Here is a 14841-nt window from a genome sequence, read left to right as displayed (position 1 = left end):
ACTCTTTCCTCAAAGGCTAAACTGTTCCTTTCTAGAAATGACACACACACAGATGAAACCCCACTTGTAGTGGATTCAGACAGGTCTTTCAGGTAGTCAAGGGACCAGCAATGTCTTCAGCCACGTGCCCTACCAGAGAGGCCTTTCCCTTCGTGCCCTAGTTCCTCCCATTTCCAGAGGGGAAGCTGGTCTGCAGAGGTGGCAGCCAAATTTTGCTCTGTCCTCTCCTGTCCGTGCATCCAACCCTGGACTTCTCACTGTGCAGAAATTACTTCAGTTTCCTTTTTTTTTTTTTTAATACTGTTTTAAACTAAACTGAAGTTCAGACCCACTGAAGTTATCTGTTTGCATTTGGTTTGTGGAGAAAGAGATCAGATACCCTGCTTCTGTGTTTGTTTTCCTTCCAAGCCTCTTTGTAGTTGTGAAGAGGAGAGAGCAGAAGGGGTTATGCATCTGTGTTGGGCCCTCCTCTGCCTAAAACAAAATGCAAGGGGATAAAAAAGACTGCAAATCAATAAATGCCATTTGAAGTTTTTTTTGTGTGTAGCAACTTCCAATGCTGAACTGCCGTTTTTGTTCTCTCTGCAGTCTCTGTTTAAGGTTTTGCTCACCTACCTTTCCTCCTTCCCTCTGCACCCTACGTTCCCTAGGAACAGGCTTCTGAAAGACAAAAATAGCTAAGGGAGCCTTTGACATAGTTTTTTTCTGTTTTACCTCCAGCTGGGATTTTTTTCTTTTTTTTTTAATTCAAAACTTTGAAGTTTTCGTTTATCAGTCTCTGTTTCCTCAGCCATCACAGATTCCAATGAGCTTGGCATTTTTTTCCTGTCCCTTAGTTGAAGAGGCTTGTTTTTAGCAAAGAGATCAGTGGAGAGCAGCAGATGGTGGATGAGCAAAGGGACAGCTAGTGCTACAATGCTACAGCAAGGAAGAAAAGCAGAAAATCTAGCGTAGCATGGAAGTGGTGAAAACGGGGAAAGCTTGAGACAGAGAGAAAAATAGATGGAGAAAAAATAGAGGCAGAATGAAGAGAGGGACTGGCTGGGAGAGAGAAATGCAAACAAAGCGAGATTCTTCAGTGACTGAGAAAAAGAGAAAATAGTAGTCAGCTACTGACAAAGAGAACGGCACTGAGACAGAGTGAGTGAGGAAGATGGGAGGCGAGACAGTGGCAAACGGAGAGATGTACGGCACGGAGAGAGGCACAGACATCCCTTGTGTAAAGGGAGCCATGAAATAACAACTGCCAGAGGGACAGGAACAGAGGGGTCACATGTAGTAAGGCAATAATTACTCTGTTTAAGCAGCAAGGCACAGCAGGGTATTTATTGTTTAAGTTGGCCTCATGCCTTCCATGCCCTTAGGTCTGTAGCTATTACACATAAACCAAAAAACTAGCGCAGTGCCAGGGAGGGCTCTGGCCTGGCTCTGGCTTCATGCATGAGAATGAGTCAGATCAGGAGGAAACACCCTGGCATGGTTTTCCCTGGCGTTCACGGGACCGTGCTCATCAGCAATCGCGTTTTCGCCTTGCGTGCAAAGCTGGCTGCCATGCCTGCCGAGCCAAGGACTGCGCCCGAGGAGCTCCCTGGCAGGGCAGCACGGGGACCTGCTGGCACAGCCGGGGTTAAGAAAGCCTGCGATCCTTGTGGGGACTTCACCCCATACCCCACGCGTCTAGCATGCAAATAAAACCTTCCAGGCTGAGAGCAGCATCCCCAGACTGAACTATGTCTCTGCTCTCTCTCAAGGGACAGCGCTGACCAAACCCAGTGGGAGACACCTCTTGGGACCACCCGCCGCCACGGATGTCTCCGCTTCGGAGCTGACAGCTCCGACGCAGCTTGCATCCCAGCCGTGGGTGCATGTCAGTGGGGCTGTGTGCTTGCAGCAGCCACAGTCTGCTGCCATCTCTGAATTTCCACTCCCTCATCAGTCATATTCATAAATGACCACTAAAGGTCATCACAGTCTCTCACATACGAGCCTGAGTGTGGGCATGGAGCAGGTGTGCAATACACCACTACGTCTCAGCAACCAATTAGATTTTCCATTCCAAATCCACATGTGAACGTAAGAAAGAACGGCAACCACTCCCCGCAAAAAAATCCAACCCTGCTTCAGGTCAAAACTTTCTGTTTGACCAGTGTTTTTCTTCTGCTCTTTGCTGTACCACAAGAAGGACTTATGTTCTGCCTCAACTTGAGATACAATTTAAAAAAAAATACTTCATGTAAAAGAAAATTAGTTTTCTTTTAAATATACATTTTTTTCCCCGAAAATTACTTACTGAAATTTGCTAACAATTTTTTAATGAACACAAACAGGATATTTTGGATAGCTGAATTGCTCTTGAACAAAACTTGGCTGTGATGCCTATGTGTAAAGTAAATTATGAACCATGAGGTAAATTAAGTCATCTCATGTCACAGTTACAATATTATACTCCCTAAATGTTGCATACTGCAATGTGAGTTGTCATGACTGTGCTTCCAAACATCAAGCCCTAATTCTGCTGCCAAGAAAATGACATATAAATATGAACAAACCAATAGCTGTACTGTTTCTGCATCCCCAAATTTCTGCCCACTGTCTTTTGGAGGTTACTTTACAACATGAGGTAGAAGGCATCGTCAGCTAGAGAAATCACCGAGATGACACCAGATCCTTGAGTGTCTTAAGAAGGCAGGAGTTGGTAAGTCCCCAGGGCTGAGGGGACCATGCTGGAGCAGCTAATAAAAAGGAGGTTGAGAAACAGGAGGTCTGACAAAGACTCGCAGTCCAGGCATAGGGGTTATTCGATGTGCACACGTCGATGGCCGCACACCCATCTCCCAGCAGTGCGGTCAGCTCTGCAGGGAGCTGCGCCTTCTTCCTCCACCACCTACGAAAAGAGGATGGGCCAGTGGTTGCCCCTGGCAAGAGGAACAGCAGGGGGAAAAAAATCAACTGGTGTTTGTTTCCCACTGTGTTAAGCACAGGAAGGTAATGCAAGCCGAGAGCAGCTGCAGGGGGCTGGGTTTTCTTGCATGTCATGGAAACCTATGAAAGGCAATTAAAATACAACAGCAAGCACTCAACCATTACAGTCTCCAGTGACTCTGTCAGCTGGTTTGCTCTCATTTGGCCTCATGTACTCGTTTCCCTGCAAGTTCTCCCATTTTGGATAGAGCATTCATGCTATCATCATTGTACAATTTGAAGACAAGTTCTTCCTTACAAATACAAGGCCAAAGAAAAAAGCAACAGCAACGAGTCCCATCTGGGGCAAGTTCCACAAGAAGCCTGACTGAACCATACCATTTTTGTCCTGACAGCGGAGAGCAGGGATGGACTGTATTGTAGTCCCTAGTTTAATTCCACAAATTTTTCTGCCAGTCCCAGACCTTAGGGAAACCTCACGTGATGATGCTCAGTGGTACCAACTGTGCCAGTCTGTCATTCTAGGAACTACAGGGTTGGTCTGTGCTTGGTGACATCTTTAAAAATCCTTGTTCTGTCCCTTACAAGAGTCTTGTGTCTCCCATAGAGCAAGTCATGCTCAATATACTATTGTGCAAGAATCAAGTGGCTCGCTTTCATAGGCATCCATGAAAATGTTTCCTTGTTTTTAAATGTAGTGGGTTTGTTCCATTCTGTCATTCGTCCACTCGTACTTTCTCGGGATGATGGCATAAGAACTTCAGCCTAACTTAAAAATTACAAAAAATTAAACCCTCTGCTTCTCAAGATTCAACATAGCCCATACAATTCCATCCTTTTCAGTTTGAAACTTGGAAGAAGGCTTGAAAAATTACAGACTGGCGCAAATATACTCGAAATGGGAAGCAGCATTACCTTACAGCTTATACATTGCTGTGGCTCTTTCTCTTCAAGCCACAGCCAAACATTTCATGGCCAGATCACATAGCCCCTGAATCTCCTGGCTTTTGCAAGATGGAAATTCCTGTAGCTCATCCTTGTTTTCAGTGAGGCTACTCTGAACACTGAGTTCACAACTCAAACCTAAAGACTGGGATTTCCGTATCAGCCTGGATCTTGCCACTGATCTTTTACACAGCTCTAGTTTTCAACTGAGGAAATGAGGTCAAAGAGTTAAGCCACCCCTCAGCAAGATTTACCCTTTCAAAAACATGTCAGTGTGTTGTGATGCCTGGCGCCAATATTTGTATAGGTGGATTAGCTCCTTGAAAAATCGTTTTGTTTGCTTTTCTGTTGACCACTCTCCTTGCTGCAATGTTTCTCAATTAGATCCAGCACGGTGACTGCCTGACACCATCCCCCATATCTGCTCCTTGGTGGAAGGAGTAAAGGGGATGTTCTCCACAGAGCACAAGGGATCAGGAGATGCGGCTAAATGGCTGGATTTAGGATTGAGCAGGCATGAAGCATTGCCACGTATCAAGGCAAGGATCACAGAGGTTTTGAGCAGGGTAGGGTGTGCTGGGAAGATACTGTCTGGGCTCACACGCTGCAGGGACTTTTGATCAATTGGGCTGGCTCCTGTGATATTATCATCTGAGGTATCTGCTGTTGATTCATAGTGAGAGTGGTCCAGATAAATGATTGCTTCAGTCCAGGATATTTAATTCCTATGCTGTTAGCCACTCCTTTGCTTTCCAAAGAATAAGGAGTCTCTCTCTCTCTCTTGAACTTGCAAGGCACTGACTGCAAAGGAGGAGGAAGGCATTTGCTCAGTGACTAATATTGCAGCTTGTACAGTCCTACAGGGGAAGCAAGCAGAGAGGAAATACAGACCCTGATTTTGAGCTCTTTTGGCTCCCAGCTGCAACCCTTTCCATTGCAAGTGCAGCTGTTGGTCATCAGCACGATTGCAGCAAATCACGGCTGTGAGGCAGGGTCTCTCCACCAGGGACATGGGAAAAGGAGGAAGTTCACCAGAAAGGGAGAAGGCAGAAAACGATGAGTAAAAGAAACATTTTCAAACCAACTCCTTTCTGACTTCTTCCAGGTTACCCCATAAGTTTAGGAGGGGGTCTGAGGACAAACCAAAAAGATACTTCATTGCCTTTGTCCCAATTCCCTAATATTCTTTCTTGTCATGACACTTACAGAAAACATCCAACAACTGTTAATGCTGCATGGCCAACCATGTTGATCAAAAGTGTCTCACTGGGCTTCACCTCTCTGTATCCACCTGTTACCGTCATGGACAGGAACCCACTTACCTTTCCCTTCCCCAGCCCTCCTCCCTCCCCAAACGCATTTATCTCCTCGGGGAGAGAAACGTCATGTTCTGACACGAGCCCCTTGCTCCTATAGGGGTCAGACTCAGCCCAAAGACCTGAGAAAGCATGAAAAGCCATCCATTTCATGTTGAGGACTCATTGGCTCCTTTCCTCAAAGCTCCTTGAAGAGGCAGGGGCTTCATTAGAGTGCCTCTGCAACTGTGCACCAGTGAGAGTTTTACTGTAACTGAAACAGCAGTTGTTCTAATTAAACCAACACAGAGCAGGCCACCTTAATCACCGGCGTGATTTCATCTTTCTTGAGAAGAGAGGGGAAGAGGAATCAAAACCGGTAACAGAGAGGGAAGAAGGGGAAATGTGCTGAGTCCATTTGCTCCTGGTTCCTCAATTTAGAGCACTAAGGGATGTCTCACCTCTGTAAAGATTAATGTGAGCTTCTGATGGCATGTTTTATTATTAAATGGTTATATAATAATTAATGCTTGAAAGCAGGGTTTCCAAAAGCCACTAAATGCTCTAACAGGACAAGACCCGGTGGCTTTCAATAGCATTTGTGCTTGCAAGTCACTCAGGTGCACTGGAAAACTTCACCTCTACTGCCTTATTCAAATCAGTGCCACATTTACTCCATCAGCATGACCTTGCCAGGCAACGTAGAAGAAACCAGGGGCAGAGGTGAAAACCATGAGCCCTCTAGGGAAAGGGTCCATGTTCCCTTGACCTTGTATGGAGGGAGGAGGTGCCAGCAGCACATGGACTGAGCGAGAAATCCATCAGCTGGTGAGCAAGTACCCAGACACCAAGGACACCTGAGGAAATAACAGCATGATAATTCCTGTCCTGACTCTCCCAGAGCCTGCAACAGGGAGGCACATCCGTCCCTGAGACGAGGCACGCCGGCAGGCCAGGTAGAAAACGCTGCTGGCAAACTATGAGGCCAGTGGGCCAAAGCTTAATAGGAAAACAGCAGTGATTTGTCTCCACCACTATTTATGTTTCAAGCACATGACAGGCTGTCAGTGGAAGTGAGTGCTGCTAAATTTACTGCTTCTCAGATCTCCGCCACAGTTGCATACTTGACAAGTCACTTCATTTGAAGGGCTAGGTGCTGGGCTGGACTTTCCTCCCCGATGCCCTCCGTCAGTGAAAGCCACAAACCAGCTGTCTTTGCACTGCAAACTCTTCCCCTTGGGGGCTGTATTATCAGGGTGTGAGCTTAGAGAAAAGTGATGTTCCCAGCATATTAATTTTTAACTCGATACGTGCTGATCTTGTTCTGGGCCACTTGACTGCAGATGTGTGTCTGACAGGACACATGCATGACTGGACAGAACTAATAACAGCTGGGTTACAGGGCTGGCTATTCGGTGACGGAGCACATGAGAGCGTGGTGAGCAGGGGCGAGTACCAGCCGGGCACGTGGGCAAGAGCTGCCAGGCATCGTGAGGAGAGCAGCGCAACAGCTCGTGGGGATGCGAGAGGAGAAAGAGTGCGCGGGAACTAGACTGCACGCCCGTGTGCCCGCGTACGGGCTTTGGAAGGAATGGACGTGGAGGCGCAGGCGTGGGACTGGGAGCCTGACGGAGCATTAACGTGAGGATGTGCACGGGGGAAGGCTGGCAGACAGAGAGAGCGGGCGAGGGGCCGGGCACAAGGGTGTGCCCGCAATCTCACAAGCGGGCGGCAGAGCTGAACATCACATGGGAGCGGGTGCTCCTCCGTCTCCTCTCTTTTTCGGGGGACTGCAGTTCAGAGGATCATTTGCCTCCGCTGTCCCAAGTGTTGCATGGTGCCTGCATCCATGCAGCCCCATGCTTGCCTGCCACAAGGCACCTTTTGGCATGTGGGACAAGAGAACGGCCCTCATTAATGGCTGAAACCCTCTAATGGCTGGTTTCAAACACTCCTGGAAAGCAGAAGGGGAGCGAGGCTGCCATTTGATGATGCGGGCCCTGAGAAACTCCAGACCGTCCCTTGTTTTATTTTCCTAACTTGTCCTCCTTGCACTACAAACACCTTGTTGAAGCGCTCTGGTCTTAGTTGCACGGAAGCCGCTCCCCGCTTTATGAAGCTGTGCTGCTGGGCAGCACCACATCTTCTCAAGTGCTCTGACTCTCCTTTTGGCTGCAGGTAAGACACAGTTGTCAGGAATACGGTGTTATGAAAGACACACAAAAGGGACTGGGCACATCCTCCTGCCCCAACTACTCCTCGCCTTTCTTCTATATGCAGTGGAGTTCTACCTTCTCTCACACATACTCTTGATCTCATGCACAAAATCCTTTCATTTTGTTCTCTCGTGCACTCAGCAAATTAGACACGCGCATGCACACGAACCCATGCCCCTACACAGAGTGCCATGCAGAAGCAGGACACAGCCTCCTTTTTGCGGTCACAAGGGTGCAGGACAATTGCAATTCTCCACCAGCCCTTTAGGAATCTGCTCTGCTTGCTTTTCCAGTGGTGCAGGCCAGAGGCCCTTGTTCTGCAATTGCGCCGTATATTTTATATGATTAAATGTAGCATCTGCGGCTATATTAGCTGGGGCTACTAGTGACAAGTGCTATCAATCCTCATACTTCAGCGAATAAACTGATCACCAGCTGGGGACAGAAATCTCCTCTTGTCTCTCATCACCATAACGTACAAACTGCATGCTTTATGTGGGGTTCACGCTGCCGGACACACCAACCAAGGTTGCGAATGGGCCACTTCTCTCTGTCCTGGCAGATGAGAGTGCTGCAACTCTGGACTGTATTGACAGCAGGCATATTGACTGGCACCACAGTACATAGCATCCAGTCACCTCTCCTTTACTGCAGCACCTTCTCTTCTTTATCAGCTTTGCTACTGGAAGCATCTGCAATGGCTCGTCAATACTTTGCCCTCGCCCTGCTGATCTGTGGGTGCCAGTCACAGGATGACAAAGATTGCCTCTTTAGAAACCCAAGAGCGGACGGAGGGAAACGGAGAGGTGGAGTTCGTGAGTTAGAGACCGACAAATAGTTTTGGGTATCTTCTATTCTTTCTTTGGTTCACTGCTTTCCATGCAACATAGCAGACATTTTTATGAGCAGCTCATCCAAGGCTGCTCTAAATTTTACTGGGGGTGGGGGAGAAACATGACAATCGTGCACTCCCACCTGGCCTACAAGGACCAGGAATTCATCCAGAGTAATCATCCATGCCCCCTGGATTGAAGTCCTCAGACACCTGTAGTGGATAACAGCCCCCCTTTAATAATCCAGACATCCAATCGAATTCCTTTTTATCACCTCTCCAATACCAATATTCCATCTGAGAGCTCCGTGTAGGCGAGGACTCAGTGGAAAAAAAATCCTGCAACTTCTGACCATAAGGTATTGAAATAATATATTAAAAAAAAGGTTTTCAAAGCCCCTCTCCCCAAACACTTATTTACTTATTTCTCAGCTGCTCTCGAAACTGCTGTCCTTGTATTTCTAAGTCTGGCATTCCAAATGGGATGCTGTGTTTGATTAAAACAACTTCCTGGCTTATAGGTTATGTCAATATCCTGGTGGGATTTTATGCCACTAATTTCAGCAGTCTGCAATTGCAGAACAGTTGAAGAAGGGGAGGAATGTTAACTACATTAAAATGGCAAATCCACCTGCAGACTGTATTTTTTTCACTGCTTCAGGAGCAGAAGGTCCTGAGATAATTTTCAGGTAGTATGAGCTTGCATATACAGGGGGATGCAACAAGTAGGAAGGAGCAGGAAGAAGAGAGAAGGAAGGAGAATGGAGGATAGGGGAAGAACTAGCAAGACAACAACAACAAAAATAGCATAAAGAAGATTGATTGTGAGACACAAGTCTTCAGGAGAAGGGCAGAAAAGGAAATAGATAAGGAAATGAGACACAGAGCATAGATGAAAGATTGATTAAAATAAAGCAAGGGGATGTGGAAGGTTAGAGCAAGCAAGCAGAGCTCCAAGCGAGGTGAATCACCATGGGAAAGCAGTGGGGAACATAGTGTTGGCTGGGAATACAACATACAAAGGGGTAACTGCGGCCTGAGCCTTTCAGATGTATTACAGCTACATTGATCTCTGGGAAATAATTTCACTGCTCACAGGCAATACAAGGTTATTGGCAGTATCACTGAAGGTCTCAGACACTTAGGTGGTGTGTATACACACACGGGACATACAAATAGGAAGAGAAGTAGGTTCCCATGATCTTTAAGAGTGAGAGCTTGGGGACAGAGTGGGAACATTTGGTGCTGACTCCTCCTCCTTACTTTCTGCCTACTCCATCTCATTAAAGGCAGATAAAATACACCATTAACTACCATCCCATTTATAGACAAACAAGTGGTCTCATTGCTACCTTCTCAAATACAGAGAATTCCTCTAGAAGATCTCCATTAATAAAATGCTCCATGTTATGAGACAGTCTGTGATTCACGGATCAAAAAGACAAGGAAGAAGCCATAGTTCCAGCTCCCAAACAATCCCAGCACTGCAGGAAATCTAGAAGATAATCTCCAGGACTTTCCATGCAGCCCCAGAAGAGCTCCTATGCATTTCTTTTCCTTTTCTTCCCCTAGGCTCTTGCTGTGAACAAGCCCTGGTTTGCATGGACGCCAGTGTGGCTGCCAGGAGGCTCAGGGAGGAAAGAAACAGCGAGCCTCTTCAGTCACTTGTCACTTGGGATCATTTGATATTTCAGTGCCCTCACTTGCAAATCTGTTCTGGTGGGCAAAGGCTCCTCACATGTCCCAGCTCTATCAGCTTGTCACGCAGTGGAGCTGGGTCGCCTGATACATGCATGGGAGGGCGCCCGCAACCTGGGAGGAAGCTGCTGCAAGAGGGTATGGAGATGAAGCCCGACCTGCTGGAGACCATGGGTCTGCTCCTAATGCAACATGAGAAATGGCCTTGCTGCTCTGTCATCTCCTGAAGATGCAGCGTGCCCAAAGAGGCTCTCATCTGTCATATACAATGGGAAGGCTGAGGTCCGCTATGAGGGGGAAGAGCTCTCCACTCAGATCTGAAAAATCCTATCTTTCTCTACATCCCTCTCCTCTTCCAGCTGGAGGCACTTGGAGTGAATAAGTGGAGGGAGCTGGAGGAATAAGAAACTGAGGTATCTATTCAGGTATTTCTTCACTTAACCCGAAAGCCTTCATGAGCTCTTTCCAAACAGAAATTGGCTGAAGATGACATATAACCCTCTGAATGTGAACCTCCTCAGGACACTTGTGTGTGCTGCTCCTGCCAGCACGCTGTGTTAACTCATATATCACTTGCTTATTGATTCAGGGATTTGACCACCTTGGAGCAGATAGTGAGTTGAAGGCAGGAAGGTTTGACTACCCATCTGTGTTTCTGTACACTCAGTCATCCACAAAATGGTTGATTTCTGCACTAGCCCAAAGGCAAGCTTGGCTCTTTCAATTAGGAAAAAGAAAGAATAAACATTTGGGAGCCATCAGAGAGACAGAGATGGGTTGATGCTGGCAGAGAGTATCTAGCACTGCTTAGAGTCATAAGGATGGAGATGGTCTTGCTTTCCTTTCCAGGCAGGAACACCTCTCCCCACCTGCACTGTGGTGCCCATCACCAGCCCTGTGATGGGATGCCTTAAGAGCTGGGGCAGGAACATAGACTGTTGAGATGCTCACCTATATTCTCTTCTCTGCTTTCTATGTGGTAACTATGGGGGTGCTAGAAGCCTTTCCAGTTCCAAGACTGGAGTCTAGATGACAGATTAAGTATCAGCTTACGCAAGAGTCTTTCTAGGGAATGAGGTTGCTGAAATTCCTACTGAGTTTTCTCAGGAGAAATGCAGTCTAAGTTAGATTCAGACTAATAGCCTAACACTTGTTCCTCTCTAAAAGCAGAAAATGCCTAAGGCATTTTTCTTGTGCTTGTGCAAAGACACTGATCACAAACCTGTATACAGCACCACATTCTGGGTCCCTTCTGCAGGGAAAAATCATTAAGCAAAATCACAGGCATACACCCAGCAAAAAAGGCAAAAGATTAAAAAAAAAATGTGCGCAGAGGGAACAGTCGCAGCTGTTTCCATTTATGAGACAAGAAATTGTATTTCAAAGAGAATACAGTAGTTTTCCCCTTTGAGAAAATTATTAACCACAATTTGCAATAAACCCCACTCCATTTATATACCCCTAAACTGAAGGGCCCTGACAGAGATTATACTGCATTCTGCACGGCTCTACCCTGCCAAGAAGAGCTCGCAAGCCTCAGCCCTTGCCATCCCATTTAGAGGTCTGAATCATCTCTCCTGCTTTTTGGCTCATCAACCCTTACTTCCAGTTTTTCACCCTTTTCTTCCCATCCTCAGTTCACATACCTCTTTTTGCCTTTTCACTTCTTCCTCTTACCCTCTCTCCCTCCTCCTCTTTGCCTATTATTATCCTTTTTATCTTCCAACCCTTTTCTCCTTCCACTCATATATATCTGTCTAAAAGGCCAAAACCTGGCTGTAACTCAGTTGAGCTATTGCAATGACAAAAAAACATTCATGGAGGAATAGGGTATTGGAGAAACATCTAGGAGAAGAGTTCTTATACTTGCAGCTCTGCTTTGCTTTTATAGTTGTCTGTCACATGGCAAACACATGTGGCAATTGCTCCAAGAGACAGGATGCCATATCACACCACATGGCTGCAAAATACTTCATTCTTCTACTTCAAAGCTGTAGGGAATTGAACCGGGGGGGGGGGGGCGGGGAAAAAAAGGGGGGAGAGGGCCGCGGGGGGGGGGGGGGCAGGGAAAGAAGAAATAAAAAAAACACTCTACAGCTGATGGGAGTGTGCTACAGCTAAAGAGACATCACTGCGAGGTGTTGGCAGCAAAGAACTTCACTTATTCAGCTAGGCTGCTGGAAATTTCCTTGAAGATGACCCACTGAAGATGTATTCGATTTGAACTGGTAAGGGCCTATATCTATTTGTACTTGAAGACCCTGGTGGAAAGCTCAAGGCTAATTAAAAATCTTTTGCTTATAAAAGCTTTGATGCTTAGGACATTTATCAAGAAGGCAAGAAAACAACAGAAGATATCATGGTGGTGTAAAAAGCGGAGCAGAAAGTAGAAAGAGGTGGTCAATCCAGCAATCCCATTCATATCTGCTCTTAAAAATGGAAAATTTAGTGTGGAACATATATCCCTGTTTCACTCTCACTTGCTAACAAGTAAGCAAGTACCTTAAGGAGGTTATAGGTTACCTGTGAAGGAAAAACAATACATCAAGCAGTTATATAAATAAAGGACACTATCTTCTTCTTAAACCTCTCTCATTGCTGGAGGAAAGACCTGGCCTGGGTAGACCACCACCCTTTTTCTGGCAAGGCAGCTCTTAGACATGTCCTCTGTGCCCTGTTGCTTTCCGTTTCTATCTCACCATGTCTCAAAAACCACTTTTCTATACATATATTTGTGTGTGGTCAACTTTATATAACACAATTTGTATGCAGCAGCCTGGAAATGAAAGTATAACAAGCATTGCAAACCTGTTATTTTCCTCATTAAAAAGAGAAAAATCCTCCTTCACCAAGTATGACCTAGTATCTATATCTCCCTTTTGGACAATATATACTGTGCCATACATACAACGGAAACAATAAATAAGCCATTATGTAAAAGAAGAAGAGGCTTCCTAACAGGGCAGTGAGTGTTTGGCATGCAGTCATTGATTTAAACATCAGCCAAACAGGTAATGAGTAAAAGATGAGAAAATGCCTGGTCTCACTCAAGAGCCCAATCAACACATTACAGAAACCTTCCACAGTTTTTGCACAATAACTCTCTGGATTACTCTTGCTGAGGAGGGTCCAAGGCATAGGGGTGGGAAGCATTTGACCCTGCTGCCCAAAACCTCTCTATTCGGAAGACAAATGACTTCATCTTCCAGTATTCCCAGTCTTGTGCTTTCCCTGGCACAAGACTCATGGTATAAATTAAGCAAGAGCTCGGTCTTCTCCAGCAAGCGATGGCCAGTACTCACACCAGTAGAAGGAGGATCTAGGCTAGGACGAGAACAGCTGCAAAAGCAGCTGCTATTTAATACTATGAAAGCAGCCTTTTTCTAGTTTCCATTGCGTGATCCTACCTCCACTGGTCAAGGAAGCCTCGTTTGTATCCTGAAATACACCTACACGTGCCCCTAAGCCTCTCTATAGCCAGGCCGCAACCCAGTGTCAAACAGGCTTATGCTGAACCACTCAGGGTTTTGAGGTTGAACAAAAACAAATTGGAAAAAACACAGCATACTGGAGACAGTCTTTAGAGTGAGCATTATATGAGCCTGACATGGAAGTAGCTCAGCATCCTACTGATTTGTGTGATGCTGCTTCTCTTTCAATTCACTTTTAACCAGCTGACTGAACTGTCTCAGGAGACTCCCTGGTTCGGGGTTCACCTCCACACAGCAGTTCCTGTCCATCTCCTCCTAGTATCCAGCCTTTCTTTTCCAATTCCCTCCGTATGAATAAGTATATCTCTGCAGGGAAAAGTTGTCTCTCTCTGCAATCCCCAGTTTAATACTTTGACAGCAGCATCAATATCCTGCTGCTCTCTCTTCCTTTTAATTAAGTTCTACCCCTGCCTTTTATGCCCCTTCTCCTTAAGTCAAGTCATTCAATTTTCCTCTTCTCTCTGCCCTGCTTCACCCTTCCTGGCGGGTTTGGTTTTTTTTTTCCCTTCCCTTTCCTCCTCTCCTGGAAACTTGCCAGCAATACAGCAGAAGGGAGCACACCGAGAAAGGTTAGGCAAACACAACATTATTACCAGAATCAGCAACATATTGCTCATTAAACATTTAAAATCAACAGTTGCTGGCTTGATCTGCCAATATTGTGAGGAATGCCAGTTTTATCTCAAGGTGCCTCTCATCTCCAAAATGGCTTTATTTATGATATGGGAGCTGGTGGCCGAGAGAACAAAACTGTACCTCCAGCGGCCAGCGACACCCAAGCTACAGGCGGCTCCACGGAAAGTTCCCCAGCGAGCACCCATCGCTTCTGCCTCCCCCTCGCCCCCGCTGCTTTCCAGAAACAAATGGATGTGTAAGAGCACAGAAATGTGTTTGCAGGAGATAAATTATTTATCTGAAATTTACTGTTGTGAAGTCAGCGTAATTCTCAAATCCGCAGACATATTTTATGCACTGATAGGACGTTTCAAACAGGGGCATTTGGACTCGTTTCTTCCCTCCTTCTGCAAGTATTAACACAATAATTCCTCACCTGGAAAAGCAAAGAGCTGGTGCTGGAGCTGGAAAGACAGTAAGATAACATGCTTGTAGTTTCGTTTTGTGTCCCAGTAAAGTTTTGTTTCTTGATAAACAAACCAGCGTAACAGTCCTTCCCACCTCCCTCCAATCTCTGTGATACTTACGTTTTTATTCCCTAATCTACAATGTTGATTCATTTGGTAGTTGGAAAAGACAAGCTTTATACCATATCAGGTACAAACACCACTACTGTGGGCAAATCCCAGAGGCCTCCAGCTCTGTCAGTGTCCTCCCTCCTGCCCTGCAGCAGTCCTTGGTCTCCCAAACCAGGTCAGAGATACCCATGCACATAACCACATGCCTGCATGGGCACTCGCCTTTCTTCTGCTGGCTTCTGGGACATT

The sequence above is a fragment of the Phaethon lepturus genome, unplaced genomic scaffold (assembly GCF_000687285.1).
Source record: "Phaethon lepturus isolate BGI_N335 unplaced genomic scaffold, ASM68728v1 scaffold19445, whole genome shotgun sequence".
Taxonomy (NCBI): domain Eukaryota; kingdom Metazoa; phylum Chordata; class Aves; order Phaethontiformes; family Phaethontidae; genus Phaethon; species Phaethon lepturus.
The sequence above is the reverse complement of the archived record's forward strand: the minus strand, read 5'-3'. Positions refer to the sequence as shown.